The sequence below is a fragment of the Toxorhynchites rutilus genome, chromosome 1 (assembly GCF_029784135.1).
Source record: "Toxorhynchites rutilus septentrionalis strain SRP chromosome 1, ASM2978413v1, whole genome shotgun sequence".
Lineage (NCBI taxonomy): Eukaryota > Metazoa > Arthropoda > Insecta > Diptera > Culicidae > Toxorhynchites > Toxorhynchites rutilus.
In genome coordinates, this window is record NC_073744.1 from 20834039 (window position 1) to 20854521 (window position 20483).

The 20483-nt window shown below is 37.1% G+C and overlaps 2 protein-coding genes across 2 annotated transcripts in view; both read right to left on the bottom strand.

The window, feature by feature from the left end:
- The window catches only part of LOC129763562 (uncharacterized), a 212654-nt gene that overhangs the window by 180461 nt on the left and 11710 nt on the right, over nt 1-20483 (bottom strand). The gene's annotated exons all lie outside the window — the stretch shown is intronic.
- Nucleotides 1-20483, bottom strand: part of LOC129763563 (calexcitin-2-like) — a 99483-nt gene that overhangs the window by 43167 nt on the left and 35833 nt on the right. The window lies entirely within an intron of this gene.

The following is a 20483-nucleotide window of genomic DNA, read 5'->3' on the forward strand; positions in this document are numbered from 1 at the left end:
CGGCAGTAATCCAGTGGGATGACGAACGAATCTGGTTCGACAAAATGTGAGCCACAAGTGGTTCACAGACCGAGCACAGAAATGTAAATTATTATTTCCACAATGTAAATGCGAGTGAAGATAATCTCGTTCGATTGATTTTTTCCCCAATTTCATCATTAAGTCGATTACAATATGAACTTTCCCCATCGGAACCTATCGGATTACGCGTAACATCTCATTTATTCTCAACACGTTTTTATATTACCTACAGCGCTCCACGGAAATTGCTCTTCCACCCTAATCCCACCTTAGTTTCCCAAACAAGATAACCAGAAAGAACTTGGAAACGACCCAAGCAGAAGAAACCTAACCTCCATTCATCTCGTGGCTATTCTTCCAGCTGACCTTGTGTGCAGCTGATGCGTGCAGCTTTCCGCTTCCGTCCGGTAAGTTTCGGACAAAACTTTTCGGAGCTACTACTGCTACTGCTACTGCTACTGCTACTGCTACTGCTACTGAACCCATTATTCAAGCGAGTGAATCGGGACAAAAGGCACGAAAAGTGTAACCTGTGGGGGTGTATTTGTGTTGTTTGAACAATTGCACGGCACGCTTTGCCCCCTTTGCTTCAATTATTGTGCCTTGTACACCTTGCTCGCGCTGGTCGGAGCGAGCAACCTTCGGGTGGAAACTTTCAGCTTTGTTACCTTAAAGAGCGGAAAACTTTGAGGCCGCTTGTTCGGAATACTGCAAACTTGTTTGTGACATTATTGATAAACTTTGTGAGTCCAGCCAAGCCCAGGTTGAATCTCTTCTAGTCTGGTTAAATCCAGGTCAACTCTAGTAGCAAATTTATATTTACGTGTATTGAAATAATTTGGTTTGTCAAAACAGAAATTTTAACCTATGAAAATTTAACAAATAAACAGTAACGTGCTCCTATTATTCTAAATCCGATTTCTGAACACATCGTATATAAACATTCAAACTTTCAATAAAAATTAGTTGTATGATGACATTCTCTTGTTCTTATCATTATAGAGTTTTAACGCCATTTTGTGTGTTCAGTGTTTTAACAACAAGCAAATTGATCATTCACTTTTGGGAATTTCAAATCACATCGGAATTGTTATATTCCTGATATGATTTTAATGATTATAAAATGTAAATAGTGCTGCATATAATTTATCGTTAAAATTATATTTACAGTTGGTAATTATCTCTACCATATTATGTTCAGGAACAAAACCTTAGAAAATACAGATTCAAACAAACCTTATATGTAGATAGAGTTGCTGTGAAGACGTTAACGGAAAATAATATTCTGGAAAACAACTGTGATAATATCAACATAGGTCGGATATCAGCCGATATACTCAAAAAAGTAAAACTAAATTGGACTTCACATATGGATCAGCTGGAATGTAGTCGTGGCGAACATTTACATGAAATAATTTTTAAAGAACAAACGGCAACGATTGATTTTGAGCCTCAAAAAATAAACATTATATTTTTTTACAAATTTCCTGTGTTTAAATTGTACATTCAAAAAACCAAACACCTTGAAGAGAGGTGGTGGAAGAAGGTTTTTCTCATTTGACCTCTGTGCGGAATAAGGTGCGGATAGTTCATGTTGAGTTATCCAAAAAGTTCGTGCCGATTTTTGGGCAAACAAAAGCGTCGTTTTTGAAGGCGGACATACATTTATTAAATTTTTTATGCACAGTTTTGTTCCACAATTTCTCGCCAATCTTCCAGATCATCTTTGCTTTCTCATTGAAGACTGTTCAAGGTATTTTTATGATGCTCATAAAGACGAAGTTTTTGAACAGAGGAATAACTAGAGAGAACTTTACAGGGGCCTGAACCAGTGATAAGCTGATGGTGCAATATCCGATTAGTTTAGCTGGTGGGATAGTACGGTAGAACTCCGATTACCCGCGGAATAGTCTGGCAAGGTCATTGCGAATTACTAAAAATGAGATGCAAATACAAAAAAAAAATATATATTTAAGTATGATAACTATGTTTTATCAATACAGGAATTATGAAACTATCCATCTGTAAGATCGTGTACACCAGTGATCAAATAAGATGAAACCATGACTAAAACAAAAGAGCAATAACTAGCCACTCACTGCAAAATTTCGGGAAAGTCCATATAATTACTAAGGAACTCGCATTCATAGATAATCGAGGTTGAACTGTACCAGACCCCAAATTAGTTTTTCGTGTTGTCAAAGTTATATGAAATTTAGCGTTGACCTGATGGGATTCACATTCACATTATGCCGAATGATGCCGATCGGCCTGTACCAAGCGGCATATTCGGTTCGTTAAATAATGTAGACTCCCCATCGGGTGTTTATTTAAATTTACCTCGTTTTGTTTTGGTTCGACTTTCTTTGATACGGATCGACTTGTTTCGAGTTGGGTTCGGCATGATTCGAATCGGTTTTCGGCACGTCGGCAAGCTCGGTCGCCCTCGTAGGTATTCCTAGGCGCCCGCCAGCTGGCCTAGGATAGTATCACCTACTATCGCAATGGATTAAATATATAATTCCACATTTTGCCGTGAATATTTCACAAGGTGTTTCTCCAGGAATATAATTTGTTAAATGATCAATTGAAAATGCTGGGAACATTAGGAGTAAGGTTTCGAAAATCATTAAAAATTTAATTTTTGGAGAAAACTCCACGTTTGAAGACAACGAATGCGAATTTTAATGCAGTATTGTTATTTTAATTTTAAAACTATAATATGTAATGTGAATTATTTGTGCAGATTTCTTTTAAGAAATATAGCCATGAATAGAGCAACAGTGATGAATGAGAAATTTGAAATTTCTAAAATTAAATATTGGCCCCTATTATGTAATTCTAAGTAAACAGAACTTTGAAAGTTGTCGGCATAACTTTTCGAACTGTTTGGTTTGCTTGTTGCATTTCAGGTGTTATGCTTTGGGAAACATTTCGGCAACGTTTCAGAATATGAATTCATCGACGTTCGAGAAAGAACGAGATTCTATCGATTTGCAGAATACGAAAGTTTATTCGGTGTGATAGTTATAGGGATCGAATCGACCGTTCGATTAAATTTACATAATAGGATCCAATATTTCCGATAGAGAGTCTATATACCTCTAGGTAATTGAGGAATACAATTTTTATGGAAAATAAACGCTTTGTATGTTCTTAAATGACTATTTCCATAAAAAATCAACGATATTGATTGATGAGACTTTGCAGAAAATAAAGTATTACTTATCAATTATTTAGTAACTGATAATTATTTTTATGTTATAAAATAATTTATCATTGAATATTTATTGGTATTACCTAAGTTTTTCTTTTAATTAACACCTTGAGCCCGATTGAGCTTGGGGTCCGACGTTCACAGTTACAGAATAAGAAAATAGAGATATATCCAGTTTGTTTTCGGATGTTTTACAAAATCTGACTACTTACTAGTCGAGTTTCTGATCATTTTCTACTCATGCAATAAGTTTCCTTGGGAGCTGGGACCGATACTGATATTGTGAAAACGCTCTTACTGCGGGTTGAATGGAAAGCGCAGCAATAAAAAATCGGGGCTCGACGTGTTAACCTATATTCGATCATACAGTCTCACAGACAGACCATATTTTGTTTTGAGGAGGCTGAATTAAAAGACTATTGAAACTGAATGAAGTTGAAGAAAAAAATTTCTGGAGTTTTTTTTTTATTCCATTATTACTTTTATTACTTTAACCCTCTAAAACCCAAAATTTTTATTTGCGTGAAAAAACTATAGCAGATCATATTTTTGATGGGAAAATCTAAAAACATAACGGCAATTTTTTAAAAGCACGGATTTTTTATTTATTCCACAAAACTTGTAATCCGCCATAAGGTGGGGTTGGGCCAAAAAATCTATTTTCTTCTGAACTACTCGTAGTAGTTATTCCTTATGATGGAAGGCATAAAAACAATTCTGGTTTGGCTGCAGGTGTAAATTGATGTCGCATTTAAGGTATATGACTTGCGTTTCCGAATCTCAGCTTTTTAGTGGTATCTTTTTTTTTGTTCTTTTGTTTCCTGGTCATTGTAGTATTCACCATCGCTCCCAAAGTCGTCTTCAGAATATACTTCGTCATATCCGCATACCGTGCTGGAAGACAAATCTATAAAAAACACAAAATGGACTCAATTTCTGCAAAACAGCTGTATCCGATGTTAATTTTCAGTAGGTTACACAGCAGGAGTCGGACGTAAAATATTTTTCCAGCAATGAAATGTTCAAAAAATGTGTTTGGTTTCCGTTTAGAGTACGTGACCGAAATCGAAATAATTTATTTCCTCTTTTATCTCGAATTTCCGACTTTCGACATAAAATACTCCTAACAGAAACCACCCAACATAAAACCAATGTGTTTGTATGATAGATGAAAGTATTTTGAAGACGTGCTAGTGTAAGTGAACATTGAAAATAATGCCTGAAAAATAAAAATAAAATCGTGAAGCCCGTCTAAAGGCGGAGTTAGGTTGTAGAGGGATAAAAAAATACAAAATAGCAAAATTACAGAGGCAAGCACAGTCTGTGATACCGTGCGTGAGTATACGGGTTATGATTTTACGCGCGAGTACAGGAGGCTTAAAACTTTGTTTTATTCTCTCATTCATTTTCTAGTGATTTTTAGACAGTCGACGTTGGTAGACCGCCGTCTAACATTTGAACAATTATTCGCCCGTAATGCCCACAAGTTTGGCCATCCCTGATGTATATTATACGTAACAAAAGAACTTGTTTTTACGAGAATTGTATCTGTAATTGTTTCTGATGATTTCATATTATATTTATGAGTTTTTTGAGGAAATATCAGAAAATGTATAGACAAATGGTTAAACAAAAGAGAAAATTAATGTTTTGCACACACGTATCATATATTATATGAATAGTAACATTGGTGTAGCACAAGAATGTTACATAATTTGGAAAAAAATATATTTTTCTGTAATTCTATGTCATGAAAACTAGTTCAAGAGAATGTACCGTGAGTACATTATGTAGAAGCATATTTTCAAATACCATTGGCAATCCTATAGAATTGAGCAATTAGCAGCTAGTCCAAGTTTGACAGACAACTGGTCCTGAATCGACCCATCTATCGTCTGCCTAGTGTCAGATTCTGATGAAGTAAAAAATAATCACCTAATTATTTTCTAGCTGTTAGTACATTATCATTACGTTTCTAAGCACAAGGAAACCGTTTAACTTAAAAAAAAAATTTCATATTTTATTTTCTAGTTTTTAGTACATTATCCGTATCATTAGTATAATTCTCTACAATGAAACCATTCAACTTTAAAAAAAATTAACTCTCATTTCACTTTTTTGGAATGTTTTCACGATGTCTTCTTCTTGAATGGCGTTAACGTTCCCTGTGGAACTTTTGCCGTCTCAACGTATGCATTAACTAGCGTCATTTATAATTACTTAGATGAGATTTCTTAAGCCAAATAACACGCCTTGAATGTATTCAGAGGGGCAAGCTCTTGAAGACGCGTGATCACAGTGCAAGTCGAAGGAAATTCCTTTGACTAAAAATCCTCCGGCCAGAACGGGAATCGAACCCGAACACCCGGCATGATAATGTGAGACGCTAACCACTCGGTCACGGGTGCACAAAACGATGTATTCTATTCTATTAGTGAAATCAATTATTTTGATACTAATATCAAGGGGGTTGCATAAAATACATAGTCGGCACTTTTGTGGCGGTGACCTTTTGGATTTAAGCTGCTCATAATGTAGTGTGTTCTCCAAGTCAAGTCTATTTATTTAATACGTTTCATACGTTTTATTTGGACTGAAAATCAATGCGTCTAGAACCAAATACATGCTGGCTTTCGGATCCGAGCACGACAGGATCCGATTAGGTAGTAGTGTAATGATCGCCGGCGATGAGTCCGAAGTAGTGGACCAATTTGTCTACCTTGGCTCAATGGTAAAATCGGACAATGATACCAGCCGCGAGATCCGGAGACGCATAATCAATGGGAGTCGTACCTACTATGGTCTCCACAAACACTTAAGGTCAAACAGACTTAGCAGTCGTGCGAAATGTTCTCTGTTCAAAACGCTCATAAGACCGGTTGTCCTCTACGGGCACGAGACGTGGACAATACTCGAAGAGGACCTGCGAGCATTCGGAGTCTTTGAACGGCGGGTGTTAAGAACAATCTTCGGCGGTGTACAGGAGGACGACGTATGAAGGCGAAGGATGAACCACGAGCTCACGCGACTCACCGGCGAACCAAGTATCCAGAAAGTGATCAAAAATGGAAGGATACGCTGGGCAGGACATGTTGCAAGAATGTCGGACAACTATCCTGCAAAAATGGTGTTCATCGGAAATCCGGCTGGTACGAGACGACGAGGAGCACAACGAACAAGGTGGTTAGACCAAGTGGAGCATGACATGGTGAGCACGGGGTACCCGCGGAATTGGAGCCACGATCCGAGTTAATTGGAGGAAAATTGTGAATCAGGCCATGTTGTAAAGACGTTAAGACAACATAAATAAATAAATAAAACGTTTTATTTGGACTGCTACCCTCCGAAAATATATGAACTTGTAGCACGACTGCTACAAAATATCCTAAACAAAAAATTTTTTTTAGTAAATATGAAATCAGCCATTTTATAGCGGCGGTCAAAATAGATTTTCGATATTATGGAATACGCATAATTATAATGACAACATAAATAAAGGTGTGTACTACATTTCAGAATAAACAATAAAAAAAAGGGGATCTTTCATTTGATACCTATTTTGAGGGAGTTTTGAAAAAAAAAACATATCGCCATTTTGTGGTTTCATAAATAATTGTGTTCTATTTGTAAATCCCGTTCCTTTGATACCCTTATTGATGGGATTTTGAGAAAATATGTAATCCGCCATCTTCAATTTGCATTTTTCATAAATAGCTAGTGTCATGCCCAGAGATGCCAACCTTCCTGATTTTTCAAGATTTCCCAGACTTTTTAGCACGCTCCCTGATTTCCTGACGAACACTCAATTTATCCAGATTTTTCTGAAATGATCCTGATTTTTCCTGATTTTCGTACTCTATAAGTTTTGATTTTCGAACTATCATAAGTTTTCTGTTATGATAGTTCTCCGGTTCGCACTTCTATATGTTTTACATTAAGTAGAACTTTGTGAACTACAACGAGATTAAGTTTGAGGAACAACATTGTTTTATTGAGGATAATGTGTATGGGTATAAAATTATATTATGATGCTTCGATTGAAAATGATGTTTTTGTTTTCCCAAAAATCGACATTAACTTTTCGGATAACCCAATTTGAGCTATCCTGATTCATCCTGATTTTTATTTTCCTTTTTCCTGGTTTTTTAAAATTATAGTTGGCAACCCTGGTCATGTCTTTTCATTTATTACCCATATTGAAGGGGTTTTGAAAAAAATACGAATCGCCATTTTGTGGTGACGGTCATTTTGGATTTGTCTTTTTCATAGACAACTGTGTTCTGCTCAGGGTTGCCATCCTTAATTTTCAAAAAAATGGAATGGAAATAAAAATCAGGAAGAAATCAGGATAGTTCATATTGGGCTGTCCGGAAAGTTTTGCGAAAACAAAAGCATCATTTTTATAGACAGACTTACATACAATTTTATTATACATTTTCGTTTGTTTTTGTTCTACACTCTTTCGCCATTTTTTCACATAGCTCAAAACTTCGATCCTCTAAGAACATGTTTGTTTTCTCGAATTTCTCATGCTGGCCATATAATTGAGGTTCTTGCCATGGAGATAATTTTGTAGTGATCGTTCATAAATTTTCCCCGAAAACCGACAGCTTCACTACAGTGAATTGCAGTGAAATAAATATTCAGAATGTTTTCAATTCATCATCCATATTTTGGAATGAATCTTTATTCATAAGATGAAGAAGGCATATCAGTAGTGGATGAACTTTTGAACGATTTTCAATTTTTCAAATTTTGAATACAGGATATGGTTCAAGATCCGCATTCAATATTCTGATCTCGAATCTTACATACAGATACGGATTCGAAACAGCAAAACAGTCCGAAATTCAAGATTACAAATCTCATTTCCATTACAAATTGTTTTTAACAATTTTGACTACACAATCTCGGCAGACATCGGATTTCAGATTTCAGCCTTAATTTTCCACATACAACATGCGTTTTTTTAAATATGAATTCATGATTAGAGATACAAAGTGCAAAGTTTTTGGCATATCATTTATGTAGTTTGTGGGTTTCGGCATCAGTATATGATTTACAGATTACAGACTTTAAGCTTCTTCCTCACAATCAGAGTTGTAGGAAAACTCCATAGAAAAAGCTGATCAGATTCTCAAAAAAAGACTGCAGATACAAACTTATGCAGGCAGTAAATGCATTTTATTTGTGATCGAAACACACATATCTGATTTAATATATTAATTTACGATAACAGATTCTGAATACCAAATTTTAAATTCTGAATACAAGATAGAAACGAGCCTAGCAAAATTTTATCAATGTTCAAATGGTCAAACAAGAGAACACGCAAGGTATACTTCTTGGATCTTATAGAGGAAATTTTATACATAGATATGAAAGTTTTTAACTTTTTCATAGAATAATTTGCGGTCCTGTGTCACAGAATAATTGGGTATAACTCTATCTATGTGTTGTACCGTACCTCTTAAGGTCGTGAGCGTACAAAACTTTAAACATGACCATTTTCAGTTTCTGTTAATGTCTTCCTGTGCTCAGGTGTGGAAGTCGAAATTTCCCCCGAACTGTTAGACCAACTTATCTGTAAACGTGTACGTTTGCATCCAGCACTTCTCTCAGTGCTGGTCCTGGCGCGCCCAATTCATCCATTCCGTGGAAATCTTCATGAAAATTTATGTAAATATTTCATCCGGAGCCGACTTCCTCTGCTGCTGCGGTTGCCACCTGATGGGCAACGCAAGCAATGGGATTGTACACGATTTGCATAGGAACCGGGCCGAGGATGATGGCGTAATAAAGAAACAAACGGTCCTCGCTGGCACGGGTAGTCCTAGTGGCCTACCCAAAACTCTTCGGCTGTCGGCAGTGATGAATACTCACCACACCGCTTTCGCTCTCGTACACTGGTAAAAGTCCCAACACTCGCGAGGGTGAGGGAACAAAATGCCAGCAGCTGCACATGACTGACTAACTTATGACAGTTCATAAAAGTATACGTCATCATCATCATCGTCACCGCTGTGTAAATGTTCTTGACAGGTAGAGTACTGCCGGCGGTGAGTCGGCTGAAATTGAGCAAGTGTGTCGTTCTGCACTTGTTCTACCTGACTGTTAATTAAGATTCAGCCCAGGTTCGGTACGGTTCGCTAGGGTGGGTGCTGATTTCAAGCCTGTTGGACAAGAAGCATAGTTGTGTGGTAGTAGGGTGCGAATGGAATCGAGATAGGGGATGATGTTGTGTTTGAAGTTTTCAAAAGATTCGTGAGTATATAACAATAATGAAGACATTCGTTCCTGAAGGATCTTTCTTCCAAGCAAATAAGAACAACTTCCGGCAAGGTGAATTGTGTCTTCTCCAATTGAAAGTGTACTTCTAGGTCAACATTAATACTGTTACGAGCGCCATTATGACTGTTAGTATTTCCCGTGCCCATTTTAAGGGGATGCTAGGGACGGTTACCACATTTGCAACCCCACGCCATCACACAATAAGCTGGCACGTGAATAATGAATTTGGACAGAAATTGCTACCGGCTGCAGAGCAGCTTTTTGCCTCGAAGAAAATTTTCCTTCCATTGTATGTTCTGCTCTGTTTACGGGCGGAACAATTTGTGTGGTTTAGGTAAATTTTGGAACGCAAACGAAGCAGTCAGCATTCGAATAAATTTACAGGTATTGTGCGGAATGATTTATGTAGTTCGTTTTTTTTCGTTACGAGTGCTTCATTCACCTTTTTCAATGGTCGAAATTCATTCAACCATTGGTTTCGAATAGATCACTGATTGAAACACACAACCGTTTAGATTCGTTCCGAATGATTGACTCCGATATCAATGTCTAAATTTGCACCTACCGATACACGGATAATCTCCCGAGGCGGCGCAAACATTTGCCATTCACTCGAAATCGCGGTCGTTCAGGATCGTAATTGTATATGTCCGCAAACAACGTTTGATTCTCAGGCGAGAAAATATGCCGTCTCTGGGGCACCGAACACGATCCCATCGGTGTCGCATCGATTACGACCATGCTCGCATTTTCCACATGCCCTGGTGAGAAATTGAAACATTGTCCCGGTTGTATTGCATCCGATTACCGTCTGTTCCCGTCCACAGTGTGTCTCATAGCGATGTTATGTGGTGACGGGAATGTGTCAATGAGTGCCATTCGGAGATCTAAATCGGAGTCGCTTTCATTTTCGCTCGACAGATTAAAAGCTTCAACGCATCCATCGTGCCGAGCAGCAACAGCTTCCGGTGATGGGCCTATGGTCAATCAATTAACTTTATACGCCGCGTTTCTGGGGTTTCATGAACGCTTGTGGAGTGCAAAACGTTTGGACTGATTTATGAGTTTCCAGGGTGTAATTTAGGATTTCTGAGTGGACCATTGCATGACAACATTCAGATGTTCGCCATTCGGACAGAAAGTTTTCATTTCAAGGCGATGAAACAAAGTGTTAGTAATTAATTTTGATTGTTAGGGTGGGTGATGTGGCTGTGATTGAGCACATGATTACAATGTAACTGGACATTCATCCATAATGCTTTCATATCATATAGTTCATATATGATCGGTGTTAAGTCATAGTGGACCAAGTCGCAAAATTGAAAATCTCGAGTAATTGATTACGTTTGGTTAAGAATTATGTGAACTACATACCACATTTATCAGATTTGGAAAATCACGCTTACAGCAGGAATAACGGATCGAAATTGTTATAATTTAGCAACGAAAACCCCTCATAGTATACAGTTATAGAGGACCATGTACCATTTACCATGGCGAAATGGCTCTATATCATGTGCAGACAAAGTGGACTACGTTTCAATCTTTTATTTAATTTTTTAATATTGAATGTAAGCAATTTCCAAGCGCCGATTCCGAACCAAGAAAACTTTTCCTTGAAGCTAATAGGTATCTTGCCGAAATGTGTTTGAACCCGTTAGTGTAAAATGTGCACATTTTGAGTATATTAAAAAATAAACTTGGTCCACTCTGACTGAACGGATCAGTGAAAAATGCTGGTCTTCAGTGTGAATGATCGCAAAATTTACTATTTTAGAGTGCGATTTAAGTTGTAACGATGACAATGACAATTAACATGTTTTCCGTGCAGTCATATTCATGCCAGCAGTAGATGGCAGAGACTATTATACTAAATGCAAACAAATGTTTATACAGTTCCAAACTCACAACCCTCCTCGCTCTAATTTTCATAACAGAATGGCACACTTTGACTCACAACTGTTAATTGATTGAGAAATATTTCGAGATTGTTCAGTCATAGTGAATCAAGTCTTAAAAAATGCTTCATTTGGTTCAGTCAGAGCGGACCTTATACGTATAGGCAGCCAAATAACTGCCTTTCTTGGCATGATACTTTTTTTTACAATTTTCAAACGTCAAAGTATTGCCAGAAAGTAGCTATAATTTCTGAGAACAATATTGAACGAAAAAATTAAATGCTTTGAAAATTGTAGAGCACTAAACTTCATGTTCGTTTTTCTCGAAATCATAAAAATGTCACATGGTCCGGTCTGACTTAACACCGACCAACTAATAATATATGAGGGGTTTAGAATGAAAGGGGTGTAAGTGATTTGATCGATTTCTCTACATCGACTCTCTCTTTGAGTCATAACTTAGCAGCAAATACATTCCCAGCTGTATATACCAACGTGGAAAATAGTTCAGAACCTCTCTTTGAGTCATAACTTAGCAGAAAATACATTCCCAGCTGTATATACCAACGTGGAAAATAGGTCAGAACCTCACCTATCGGATTCTATAGCAAACTTAAATCGGAAGTGCAGTTGACTTATTAACTAAATAAAAAGTTGATGAAGAGAAAACGATCAAGTCACTCACACCCCTTGCATTCTGAGCCCCTCATATATCATATTTTAAGTACAGCGCTGACTCGATTATATACAGTCTCCGGTTTCTTTTCATTGTATATAATCGAATCCTGTATATAATCGAGTCAAAAAAAATATTTTTTATTCGTTTTTATGCATATATTTTTCGTTTATTGAAAATAAAAGAAGAATTCATCCCCTTAAAGTCAGAAAACACCTTTCTCACATAAAAAATATGTTTTTCTAGTATCCCTCAGGTGGTTATAGATGATCATAATTGATGAAAAAAATCCTTCTACGTATATGTTCGAATTTCAACAATGACCGAGTTATAGAACTTTTTTTTTGTTTCGGACTCTGTTGCCTCAAATTGTTGCCTCAAATTACACAAAAAATACGCTATGTGAACCAATTCTGTTGCCTTCATTTGAAAGATGAGAAAATTTAGTACAGGATATAGTAGCGGAACATCTAAATTAGTGGATTTAAATAATTGTTTAGGAAGAGAAAATTTCAAAGCAAGTAATTTTTAATATGTGATTATTAATGTTATCCCAAAAATGCACATTAAACTTGATTGTTTCTATCAATCAAATTAAAGTTTTCAAGCCACTCTATAATTTGTTGTTTGACACCCAACTTCTATATTTCTTAATTTCGCTGCGATTTAAACAATTCCTGGAGAAAATTCAATAAAATCTCAGTAAATCACGATTTTTACCCCACTGTACATATAATAGCCACTTAAATTCCACCTTAACGTTCAAAGGTTAGATTTTTTTCTTGAAACAAATCATATTTGAAATGTAAAAAAAAATTTTTTTCAAACTGTATATAATCGAGTCCAAAATTGTATGTAATCGAATCACATATAATCGAGTCTGTATATGATCAAGTCCGACCTGTATTAAAAAAATACTTTTTTGAAAGATATTAATTTTAATATTAAAAATATTTTTTTCCAGTTTAAATTTTTCCTAAAAATTGTTCCATATTTTTAAATCTGATTTTCCCAATGAAATGAATTCGCTGGTCATTTTGTTAGATCTTCTTGTTCTTGATTTTTTTTTTTTTTTGAGTTTTTTTCTAACTTTCTGACACAAATGCTATAAGACCTGAAAACATTTGGTCGAGTAGACTGTAGATTTAATGGATGATCTCCGGGATAGACCTGGAAATGCACAAAAACACATTTTGTTAAGATTCAAGAATCGATCGTATATTTCAAACTACAAAAATGGAACTTCAATACAGGGGAACTTCGATGTAACGTCACTCGTCACATTTCCAAAGTGCAAAGAAAAAAAAATTGAATTTTTTTTCTGAAAGAACAATGAATTATCTGTATTGTGATGCTAAACATGTTTTATACCTTTGATCAATCACGAAATACAACTGGTTTAGTGATTACGGCATCTAAATGCATCAAGCTTCAATCAACAGTACAATAGGAAACATCATGAGAAAGGCTGGCTACGTCTTCTAATTAAATTTATTCATGCAAACAGTAACACAATTTTCAGATACCGAGGTACATCTCAGAATTCAGACACAAATTTCGGAAATGATTCACGAATAGTTTTAAGTCATGCTTCCAAAATTTAGATCTGTTAGTAGAATCTGAAATAAGTGTCCACATCTACGATCTTAAATCTGAATTAACTTACAAATTCTCCGAAATTGCAGTTCCTCCGAGTTCAAGATCCTCAAGTTAATTTCTCAAATTCAGATTCGGATCTGAGAGTTAAAATGCTGATTTCAAACTCCAGGTGTAAGATTAGATGGCAGAAGCAATATTCAATTTTCAGATTTCAGGTCATGGCTCTAGATTCCAATGTAATGCTCAAGTCTTGGGGCTAATTCTGATTTAGATATTGTTTTCATGAACGTTTTTTTCTGTTTTTATCCATTAATACTTACTGTTCATTTTACAGCCTAAATCAAAATCAATTTTTCCAAACCCCTTAAAGTAAATCCATTCTATCATTGGATCGAACAGCGAATCTCGATAGATAAAACAAAACACAAACAAAGGAAACTTCCACCCCTAATGGAGGTCAGGACCGTTCGATTAAGATGGGGGTAAATCGCCCCGACAGCCAACAGGTTTCCACAACAATTACGCCTAATGGCCCGAGAAATTTCGACCCAAAGAGTAGCTTTGAGCGGTAATTTTTGAATTAATTTTCAGTTCTGGGAAGTGCACTGTCTTGAATCCGAAATCTATCGTCCATTTTCTCCTTTTTAATAGAAAAAAGAATAACATCCCTTGAAGACTCAATTGAAGTTTGTTAGCGCGAGATTTTCTGACTTTTAGAAATGCAATTAACAATTTTACTTGCAGTCCCACATCAACACAAATACTGAAATCTGGAGAAAACAGTAAATAACATCCCATCCATCATTCCAAGGAACACCCATTATATGATACAACATCATACGTATAGGATGCTTATCTCCTTCACTCAAAGCTCTACTTCCGGTAGCAAGTGGTTTATATAGGCAACGTTTTAAACAACCCATTGGCTCCAAGTGGAGGACGAAGTATCCTGCCAGGATACTGTGCTTCTCCGCCATCATCATCGGCGACACTTCTGAGGTGTGACAATCCAATGCTTGCTGTCGTCGTTCACGTCTGAAACACTGGCAGGCTGACTGGCTCCAGTACGAAGCAACCGTACGACGGCGATCACCGTTTAGAGCCTCACAAGCTTCTTACTGTGACTGCACTTATGGGGCAACCCTCCCTCCAGTAGTGGGCAAATACTGACACTCTACTGAATCAAGCTGCAGCTAAGCTGCCACATCGTCAAGTGCTTGTGTCACATCGTGTTCCAGCTTAGCACAAAAGCTTATCGAAACTCGATGAGACGAAGTCGGTTGATAAATTATTTAATTTGCATTTAGAGAGAGGCGTTTTTTTTTCGCTCACTCTGTCGCTGCTTCTGTCACTGCACTGCGAGCTCTAAAACTTCCAGCCGAGACTTGTTTGAGTTGGAGTTTCTGTTTCGGTGACTGGAGAGCACCCGTTTTTGTGCCGGAGTTGGCTGTCAATTAAAAGTTTTCCCAGAAATCCCAAAACGGCCGTTCGCAAGTGGAACAAATTGAATAGTGCCTATTTGTTGGTTTTCGTGCGAAGATTAAAGTTGGAATTTATGAGTATTTTTAGGCTGCTCGTATGACCCTCACAGCTGTTCCACCAGGAAGGGCTGAAATTTTACTGATCTGCTACGGTGGAAAAGGGCGTGAAGGGATTAAAATTTATTAGCTCCATTTCCGGGCTTTGACTAGAATATTGGTCCTTTTGTGGGACGGGTTTTGGGTCGAAAATTAATGTTTGCGGTGGCGCACCCTTCTGAGGGTGTTATTAAATGATTATCTCGTAATTAGATTTTCAACACCGATACAACTGATTGGAAGCGATATAAACTCGATGTTGTGACCCTCATTAATTAATAGCATTATTAGCCTTCGTGTGGACATTGTGCCGATTGTGGATATTATTAACCGATTGAATCACAAAACCCATGTGTTGTGAGATAATTTGAAGAGATGTCACAGATGCCTTACTAGAATCTAAAATTTTGGTGAACAACTCAACCAATTTTCCAATCAAGATGCCTGCCAAAATGTCCGACAAATCCTTCGTCGATCCAAGCGATGTCACATCACCGTTTTCTCCGAGTTAATATTCCGTGACTGATTAAATTTCCAAAACGTTCAACTCAGGACAAGAAAGAAGAGTGAAAAAAGGCAATTTTCTTTGCTTGGACATAAAAGAAAGCTCATCGTTCCTGCTTTCCAAAACACATCATGAATCGATACGAGCAAACCGAAACCTCCGCATCGTTCGAAACGCCACCTAATCGAGTCCCCGGAATAATGAACTCTAAGCGTTGGAATATCATCATATTTTCCCATCCGACACAATTCACTGCCGGCTAATAATGCACATGCCTCTTCATATCAAGCCGCCCACAAACTGAATCACTGTGGCTCTCGATGGCTTTCCCCTAACTGGGGCCAAGCACGCAATCCCACGTCGTTTGGGGGCCTGAGAGTACCGGCGGGGCTAACCCATGCCGTGCCCAGAGTTAATTAAACAAACCAACCTGCAGGAGCAGCTCTCGACTCTTTCGGTTACTCATAATTAACAGTGTGGTTTTTCACCCCTTTCGACATCCTCTTGGGTGAGCGATGGAGTGTGGTCGGCTATGCACTTATCTAAGGGCGCGGAGGTTCAAGAAAGCATTTGTGTGCTCAACGTGAAATTTAATCTCGACGTGAGTGCGACCGACTCAGGAAGGGGTCCGGGAATTATATACGAGAGGCGCCACGGAAAAAGTTGCAGGCATGAAGCATAATAAACGATTAGAGCGAGCGTGGAATAAGGCGGCGAGGGGGGAAAGTTACCGGCAAAGTTATTAGTGAAGACACGTTATGAATATCGTACGTAGTAATCAAGCGTATCTAGCCAAAAGTATTTCATTCTGTTTATTTCGGAAAAATCCCTTTTGTTGAAAACATATAACGGAAAACTTTACGTAACATAATCCCGCACATATCAGCTCATGTTCCTCCGGAACATCAGGCTTAATGTTGATTAATTTACCTAGGGAGCCTTCCGGATGGACGAAATAGAGCCCATTGAAAATGACTTCATTCATCCGAGCCCCGACACGTAATCGCCTCTGATCACACGGGAATGCCGTTCGCATATTCTTTCCTTCAAGAATCATCATCGTCATCATCGACATCAACGCTATTTCCGCCGTGGTTGGCGCGTCTTCCGTGTCGCCACCATTGCTAACGCCATAACGATGGCACAAATGTGCTATCAGGGCTAAAAGCTGAGCTGGTTTTGCGCGTCGTCAAAACAGCTTGTATAGTATCTAATTTTGCTGAAGTAAGCTTGGAGATGGCGTGATTCCTCCAAAATGGCTAATGAAAACGAAACTCCGAAAGCGAGAGAGAAACAATTTTGTTTGGATTCACACAATGAGCTGGCTATTTATTTCCGTAATCTTCGCTCGATTAACACACGAGCAGGGGAGCTTCCTTCTGCTCGTTTTCAAAATATTATGTGAAGAGCCCAATCTCTGTACTAACCGTTTTGGAGCTTAGGTTCAGATGCTACTTAATGCTACTTCTAGTAGATTCTTCATCCATGTTCAAAATGCCAATTTCTTCGTTGGAGCTCTGCTTTTTATTACACCAGGGTCCTCTCAAGAATGAACAAGATTTTGATGTGTTTATACAGCCATTCCATTGCAAACCGATATAGTGGCTCTCAGTTTTTCGTGAAAAGAAGAAGTTTTGTTCTATATCACAAAACATTAGACACGTTTTTTTATTTTTTTTTCTATTAGGGTGACCATTTCCATTTTGTGGTTGTCCGAAAAATCACCTTTTTCCAAAAATGAACTTTTGAACTACTAGATCGATTTAGATGATCAACATATCAAATTGAAGCCAATCAGCTGGTCATCCAAACCGTTTTCGTTATAATTTATTGTATTCGTTTATTATTATTTTCATAGTTTCGGGACTAAGGGCGCTATATTTTTTTATATTTTTTAAATTTTTTTTCTGAAAAGCTGAGGGTTTTTCACATATCATATGTCGAAACCAGAGAGGCGTTTTTTTCGTTTTTAGGTTATGATTTTTCAAATTTAATAATAATTTATCAATTTTTTTTTCTGCAAGTGTAGTACAATACCAGCTGATTGGCTATAATTTGATATGTCGATCATCTGAATCGGTCCAGTAGTTCAAAAGTTATGAATTTTTGAAAAAAGTTCTTTTTGGAAAAAAAAAAAGGGAAAAATTCAATTTTCGGAAATCCTTAATGAAAAAATAATGGAAAAATAAAAACATACGGGTCTAATGTTTTGCGATGAAGAACAAAACCATCACGTTTGACGAAAATCATTATATCGGTTTGGAATGGAATGGCTGTATATTTATATTGTGTAAGAATTCGCCTGTTAGGAACCTCACAAAAATACTTTGGAGACAACAACTACGTTTCGGGTTACACGAACAAAAGCTAATGAACAATGAACAATGATGCAAGTTGAAATTGTAATAATAGTACCCTATTCATTACTCCCATTTCTCAGATGGAGTGTGAATTATTTTCCTATAATATCAGTTCACTGTGTCGTCGTCTTCCGACTGAAACAATTTTACTTTACAGTTGTTGGGCGACTTCACTAGATGAAAACCATGATTTCATGAAATAACGTTATAACAAGCAAACAAGGTACTTCTTTTGACGTAGGATTACGTCTTTCGGGAACATATTGGGGTACAAATTGAAAATCGAAAATCGAGCACATCGTGAAAATTGTCCAATTTCAAACGCTTATGAACAAGTCATTTCATGATGGATTGATGAAATTTTTGCGTCAATTTCGGTACTCCATAACAATTTTTTATATTGAAGAAAATAATATATGTCATGAAACTAACTATCGAACAATTGAAAAATCTCAATCCCTATCCTAACGGAAATACCCACTTCTGATTGGTCAAAATTGACGACACATGCGGCGGGTCCCTAACAGAGACATCAAAACCAAGCTGCCTGGGGAAGATCGGCATTGCAAATACATGGAAGTAGGAGGAATTTTTGTTCCTACGGAAATGTGTTCCCTAACAGAGACAACAAAACCAGGCTGCCTGGGGGAATCTTCATTGTAAATATTTGAAAGTAGGGGGAACTTTTGTTCCTACCGAAATGTATTCCCTAACAGAGATATCAAAACCATGGTGCCCGGAGGAAATCGGCATTTCAAATATAATATATGCTAGTCGGGGGCATTTTTATATTGCAAGTAAGACGAGTAATAGGATTAATTCTAGCAAATAATATGTAAATTGGGAACTTCAATGTTGGTAAAATTTCATATCAATGACCGATCGTGTATTGTGAAAAATTTAGCACAAGTGTAAGTGTATCTCGGAAACTTTTTTTTTTGTCAAAAATCGGCATTCTGGGACTTTTTTTTCGGAGTACAAAATGAAAAGTATGGTTCTGGGTGCCAATAAAAATAATTATCTCGATTGTTCATTCGGAACTTGCTACGAAATGTTGATTTGCACGATAATATACCCTATGCAAAATATTAGCTCTTTCGGGCTTCATTTACTGGTGTTACAAACGTTAAAATTTGAGTTGTTTTTGAAAAACAAAAAATCACCGAAAATCGAGTTTTTCAAAAAAATTGATGTCAAATGTCTTAAAATTGCATTACTCGTCGAGATTTACAGTTATCTCGGATTTTTTTTGTCAAAAAAAAGTTTTTTGGCACTTGCCTGAAAAATCTATTTTTGACAAAAAAAAAACATTCTTGAGATAATTGTAAATCTCGACATGCCATGTAATTTCAAGACATTTGGTACCAAATTAATTTCTAAAAAGTCCCGATTTCCGGTGATTTTTCGGTTTTTTAACGTCTGCGACACCAGTAAATGAAGTCGAATGAGCTAATATTTCGCAAAGGGTATATTATCGTGCAAATCAACATTTTGTAACAAGTTCCGAATCAAGTTCGCTTTGAAAATTCGAGGGTCATTTTTTTCCCATTTTTTCCCATTTTCCCATACATCCATTGGCAAGCTAATGGGAACCCAAACGAAAAAATTGAAAAAAATACGGGTCTAATATTCTGCCAATGCCAAAACAACCAATTTTCACGAAAATCTCAGAAGCAATACATCGGTTTGATATGGAATGGCTGTATAAAACGAAATTCATCTGGTCTCTTTGTTCGATATTGATTTCCGTATCGATGTCTAAACCACCATAATGACTACTCTCTTATTTGTCATTACTGTTTTTTTTGCATGATCCTGTTTCGACCTACTGAAAATTTCTATTTGAAAAAAAATTTAGAACGCACTTTGTATTTAAACTTTACACGAATAAAATTACGCCCTCGGAAAAAGTTAAAAAATGTTAAAATTATAACTCCATAAGTGAAATCCACCAGCGCGAATAAATCCGCATCCCATAATTATACCCTCCGGCCTGCGGTCCAAATGGCACATTACAAACAACAAATAATTAATTCAATAAACCCTCATTAGCTGCCGGGCAGACTCACGTCAAACCCTCGCCCTCCCTTATGATCTGCAGATGGTAATTTGCCCTAGAATATTCCCCAAATTCAGCTCAATCAACAAGAATAATTGAATTTTCGCTGCGTTAATGCATGCATGCATGTTATTATCTTTCGATTAATTTTAATTACAATAATGAACCGCCGCTGCTGACGACGACGCACCTTAATGTCCTCATTTGAGGTACTTCCGGAAGATTGCACCTGAATGCCCCGGAGGCTAGGCTCAGAATCTGTTCGCGTCGGTTGAGCAAA